At 36.5% G+C, this 6,362-nt stretch overlaps 1 protein-coding gene across 2 annotated transcripts in view; it reads right to left on the bottom strand.

Moving 5' to 3' along the window:
• Positions 1 to 2,839: 2,839 nt before the first annotated feature.
• The window catches only part of irx1a (iroquois homeobox 1a), a 23,450-nt gene continuing 19,927 nt past the window's right edge, over positions 2,840 to 6,362 (bottom strand). For both annotated transcript variants that reach the window (XM_016576662.1, XM_016576663.1), the window contains one exon: positions 2,840 to 2,852. The gene's annotated coding sequence lies outside the window, so the exon portion shown is untranslated. The remainder of the gene's footprint in view (positions 2,853 to 6,362) is intronic.

Below are 6,362 nucleotides of genomic sequence, written 5' to 3'. Positions count from 1 at the left end.
TATTTGAAATGTACTTTCAAGTCAAACTTAATTTGACATTAGTACAAAGTGTTTAGAAAGAGTCATGAAAGTGTCTATTTTTATGTCACTTAAGTGGTCTTTTATTTAATTAATATTATGTTATTTTGCAAGCCAGTTTTAAAAAATATACTTTAAAGAATTGAAGTGCATTACAAATGCACATGCAGTACAACTAAGTGCACTTCTTTTTCACAAAGCAGCTGCACAGAAGACACTTTTCAGTGAACAATGACATAAATTGCATACTTTCCTCACATAAATCTCTCAAAAGACTTCAAAGGTCTTTGAAAACTGCGCACAAGTCACGTGGACTCTTTCATGGTGCTTTTGGAATCCTCATTTGTCCTTTTGGAGCTTGACAGTCCATTTAAAATATTTGTAATGTTTTAATAATCTTTTCCCATGCTTTAAAGAAGTGCACTTGTTGTGAACTTACTAAAACACACGTAATGTACTTGATGATGATTTTAACTGTAGTGTGTTATTTGATATTGCATTTGAAGTCATCAGTGCAATATATAAATGATACAATATTTGTAAATATAAACATATTTAAATACATGAGATTAATGTTTCAATAGAAATGTCATTAAAGTATATTTGAGTTTATTATAAATGCTATGAACTTGCAAAGAGCAGCATGAAGATTGCTCTCCTTTTTGTGCTCCATAGAAGAAGAGACATGGGTTTGGAAAGAAACAAGAGTGAAAATAATATGAAAAGGCTGGGCGTTCATTAATAAATGAGAAATTATCGAATGACCTGTTTTCCTCACAAGTATGTTTCTCCAAAGTTATTTCTGAATCTCTGAAATATCTGAACCTTGAAGTCTCCCCATAATGCCACATCTTAAGTTTTGAACAGTTTTTATTGATTGTTTGCATCTAAAGTGCAGTGAGCAGAATAAGGACATGGTCTCAGTGATTTACAGTGATTGTACAGTAAATGTGCTCCATCTGGCTCTACAGGGTGACTATAGCATTTGATCAGCTGGGAAACTCTTTCAATATGACCTTTTGTACTTTCTATTCATAGCGGCATGAGATCTGTGCCATATTAACAGCACAGCGATCTCGAATGTCTTTGTGGGAAATAAATATTGAGCTACGCAGCTCAGTCTGCAACACGTGCCGCAGATCTCTAGACGTGTGTACAGTCGTATTCATCACATTATCTCCATCATTAGTGATCGCTGTGTGTGTAAGTTATCAAAACTTTCTCCTTTTAATCCAAGTACATTCGTGTTTGGGGTTTTAAGCTCATCGGTGCGGTTACATTCTGTACTCGTACACTAAATCACCATGACTTGTTGTAGAGACGCCGTAAATCTTTCAGTATTGGGACTTAAGCAGCATTCGTGACCTGACAACAGGGGAACATGATCACAAAATCCAATCGCCATGTAATGTGCCGCTGACCTCTCTCGTCTGCGTTTGTCAGGGACACGGGCTTGCTTTACTGAGATGACTCTTAAACGCTATGCTAACTCTTCAACCTGAGCTGCAGGATTTATTTTGGCCTAAATGTGCTTGTGAAACACCGCGCCGCGAATCCAAACGATCAGATTTACTGCATGGAGTGACGCACATTTAGGGGCGGGTTGAAAATGAATGTTGCGAAGGCTAAAGATGAGACAGAAACAACAACAAGGGCATTTCTTCTTTTTTTTTATTTTTACTATGAATATGAATATGTTAAATGTGTTGTAATTTAGGGACTTATTACTATGAAAAATGTACTTTTAAATTACAAAAATGACAACTTGATTATTTTCCCTCCAAAATGATATGCCCTCCTGGAGGATGATGTCACTGACTTTTGTTAGTTTATTTTTTTTTTTATTTAATTTTTTTTTATTATTATTTATAACTGTAGTATTATACTTTTTTATTAATGTTTTAAATTTGCTTTTATTTCAGTTTTCATTTTAGTTTAATTTGTAGTTTTTTTTGTGCTTTTGTTATGTTATTTATTTATTTATTTATTATTATCATCATCATCATCATCATCATCATCATCATCATTATTATTATTATTATTTGTTTTACTTTTAGATTTTAGTGATTTTAGTGCTTCATCTTACTTCAGCTAAAGCAAAGACAACATTTTTCCTGTTTGTTTTGTATACGTTTTTCATCTAATATTTATATTTAATTTTATTGCAGCTTCAGTTCAATGAACAAAAACATTGTCAACAATAACCACCCTGATCATGTCAGACACTTTGTTTCCTAATACAACACTTTCCACTCAATTTCCCTTTAGTTAATGATGTTGTGATAAAGCAAAACTACATTAAAAACAAGTTTAACATTTTAGACGATATATTACAATCACAACTTGCGTTACTTTAACTCATTAAAATTAATTGAGCAACTTTTTTTTTAGTTGCAATTAGTTACATGCAATTAAACTTAGTTTTTTTTAAGTCAGTTTAATGTAGTTTATGCTGAAATGACTTGTACAAACAAGTTGATTATACTTGGAAATTGAAGGCAGCAGCTGAATTTAAGTTTTTAAGTTAACAAATGTGGAGATTTCTTACAGTGAGGATGAATGATAGGAACATGTACTGCATAGTAAAAATGACCCATCACTGAATGATGGACTGAAGATGTCTATCTGTCCACAAAGAGTCCATATGATGGTTTTACTTCATGAAATCATCTGTCTCGTTTGTTGACGTGTGTCTCAAACCCCTCGGTTGTTGATTGTTCACTATTAGTGGACATGTGATGCAGCAGAAGTGAAGAAATAGCCAGAATTAAGGAACCTCGCCGCTCTTGTTCAGGGAATTAACGGGAAGCACAATGTGCTCTGTGCTCTTCCTACTTAATTAGATTAGTGGTTATTAAAGAAATTGGTGACAGTGAGTCAAACTCCAACACCTTGGTCTGCTCCTGAGGATTTCTTGCTAATTTACTGCCTTTCTTGAAAAGATTAATTTGGACAAACGCGTCGACGGTGCTGCTGTGAACGAGCACCAGCGCAGATGGGAAAATAAGCTGTTTTAGCTCTTCATTAAAAACACAATCCCACACAATCTCAAGGGTGGAATAAGACACATCTCCATTAAGTAATTAAGTCACGGCAGGATGGAGATCACTTTAGGAGCAGAGCTGGAAATCACTGCTGTCATATGAGACGGAGATATAGTCAGGCCTCGCCGCAGATCCCTCATGATCTCAGCAGCTTCAGACTTACCACAGGATCGCACCAGATTATTAGCTAATAACGCAAACAAATGCTACTGCTGGAAAACTCTGTGCTTCACTACGGTTAGCCAAAGGCTGTGTGGGAACGGCCTGAGCTGCTGCTTCAGTGTGTGATGAAGACGACAAAAAAGCATTAATGTAATAACCCTCAGAAAACAGCTGGTTTTGGATTCGAGGTGTTGTCAGCTGGGTGCAGTCGTTTGCATAAACACGCCTCCAGAGCGACACATTGACATAGGCCCCGCCCACTGGCCCTTCAACTCAAATCCTGCGGGCCGGCTGGGGTCATGTGGCTGATACTGAGTTTCCCTGGGCTTTGTGCGATCTGAATTGTCTGTCATTAGTGTGTGCAGAGCTGTGGCCGGCCGGAGGAAGGCCTGTGGAGCAGCAGGATCGGTTTCCTCGCGTCGCTGCCCGGGGTTTGTGTTACGTGCCTCATAAAAGTAGCTCTTGTTTCACCGTCACCCCGCTTTGTCTGGGTACCCAGCTAATCTGTCAAGCTGAGCTCGCAGGCAAATTCTTCCGCAAAGTAACAGAAACTGTTAGAAACTCTTAGGACGGCCGTTTTGGGCCGTTTAGACGTCTGAAATGACCTATCGGTGATGACCATCAGCCTGAGCTCCATATCTTCCATTGTTTCTTCAGCGACTCCTTTGACCTTCAGTATTGATCTCTGGTATTTTTTAAACTGAATGTCCTGTGTTTTTTTATTTTATTTTATTTTATTTTATTTTATTTTATTTTATTTTATTTTATTTTATTTTATTTTATTTTATTTTATTTTATTTTATTTTATTTTATTTTATTTTATTTTATTTTATTTGTACAAAAAAAAAAAAATAATAGTAAATTCAAAACTGAGAAGTATTAACTGTAAAAAGTGTGATTAGCCCCAAAGATATGTATGGGAGATTGAGCAAATGTCTGAAATTCTTCTGCAGTGTAATAGAAACTATTATAAATGATCAGGACGGGGATTGTTTCCATTGTCTCCATTGTTTCTGCAGGAGCTCCCCTGACCTTCAGCGCTGATCTTTGGTCATTGTCTGTCTCTCTACTCTTGTCTTTCTCTCCGTCTCTTTAACTAAATCTGCACCGTTGTGGTTGTGTTGTGGATCCACACCACAGAACTTGTCTTTAGTCTTTGTTTTTGCCAAATGTGTGCCAGCTCAGTGCGACCCGGGCTGAGAGAGGTCACGGAGAACTACACCGAGGAGCAGAAGGACCTCAGATTTCATCACGTTCTCTGAGTGAGACGACTGCAGTGGAAACCTGTGTACTGTCCTTCAGTCGCTTGATCCGCAGCACTCTGAACTCATTGTCCTCTCGCAGACGCTCTCCAGACACTTTCTTATGTGCAGAACATTTAAATATACAATGCAAAAACAAAATGAGACTATTAGGATTTGTGGAATGGTAATTGTGAGATGGGGTAAAATGTGTTTTTCTTCCAATCTTATGTGCACATTGTTTAAAAGTTAGAATTTTTTAAAATGTTTTAGAAGAAGGAAGTCTTTTCTGCTCAGCAAGGCTGCATTTATTTGATCAAAAATACAGTAAAAACAGTGAAATATTATTGCAATTTAAAACAGCTGTTTTCTATGTGAATATCTGTTAAACTGTAATTTATTTCTGTGATGCGCAGCTGTATTTTCAGCATCATTACTCCAGTCTTCAGTGTCACATGATCTTCAGAAATCATTCTAATATTCTGATTCACAGAAGTTCAAAAGAACAGCATTTATTTGAAATATTTTGCAACATTTTAAATGTCTTTACTGTCACTTTTGATCAGTTCAATGCATCCTTGATAGATACAAATATCAATTTATTAAAAAAAAAAAAAAAAGACCCCGAACATTTGAACGGTAGTGTACAAATGTTGCATTTATTTTCTTCCATGGACCAGAACCAATAAAATGATGCGGAATCTTGTGCTCATTTGCATATCCAGATATTTGTCCAATCAAAAACTCTCTAGAAGAATGAGAATTCCATCTGCCTCTAACGAGTGACAAAATGTTCATGACTCTGACATAAGTTAAAGGTAATTGGCTACGATTCCACCTCCACTTCAGCAGGAGATAACAGGAAAGAAAATTACTTTTGGTCACACTTTATTTCAAGCTCCAATTCTCACTATTAACTACGACTTTTGCGTCAATAAACTCCTAATTTGCTGCTTATTAATAGTTATAAGGTAGTTGTTACATTTAGGTATTGGGTAGGATTAGAGATGTAGAATATGGTCATGCAGAAAATGTGCTTTATACATACTAATAAACAGCCAATATGTTAATAATAGGCTAATACGCAAGTAGTTAATAGTGAGAATTGGTCCCTATACTAAAGTGTTGCCATGACTCTATATGGAGTACTAGATACAAAAAAAGAAAAAAAAAAGATTGATGAACAAAAACCCAGTGCACATGGTGGGAAGGGCTCTTCACGAGACTAATCTGAGACCTCAGTAAATATGGAGTGCATCAGTCTTTCTTTCAGCACCAGCGTTATTTGTTCTCTCCTCGCCCGTCCCACCAAACCAGCCAATGGTAATCACTAATTACGATTGGGATGCTTTCAATTATCTAGAAGGAGTGGTGACAAATCGCAGACTCCGTGTCGTCTTCTTATTACATGCTTGCTCTGAAATGTCCTGCCGATGACCTTCTAAAGAAAGAAGACAGAGAGAGAGAGTAAGAAGACACCTTCCACTGAGCTCAACCCGTCCTGGGGCCAAGCCGGCTCAGTCATCAACACTTCAGCATTAATTGTCACTGTCTGTGTTTTTCTTTCTGGCTTTCTCTTTCAAAGCCGCCTGACGTGAAGCATTCGTCAGGTGGAGCAGTGAAACTCCCCGTGGAAGTGAGAGTAATAGAAATCATTTGTTCAGCTGCTGTTGGGAGACGATGCAACACAAGCAGACTGGATGTGGAAAAATGTGCATAGAATAGTGTAGTTATTTCCATATTTACTCAGTGAAGCAATTCAATTGACACTTGTAGATTATAAGGCAGTAATAATAATATTATTATTATTATTATTATTATTATTATTAACGACAACAGTATTAGTATTAATATTGTTGTTGTTGTCGTTAATAATAATAATAATAATAATAATAAT

This window comes from Sinocyclocheilus rhinocerous, unplaced genomic scaffold (genome assembly GCF_001515625.1).
Source record: "Sinocyclocheilus rhinocerous isolate Xijiao unplaced genomic scaffold, SAMN03320098_v1.1 scaffold264, whole genome shotgun sequence".
NCBI lineage: Eukaryota > Metazoa > Chordata > Actinopteri > Cypriniformes > Cyprinidae > Sinocyclocheilus > Sinocyclocheilus rhinocerous.
This window is presented reverse-complemented; position numbering and strand designations above follow the sequence as displayed.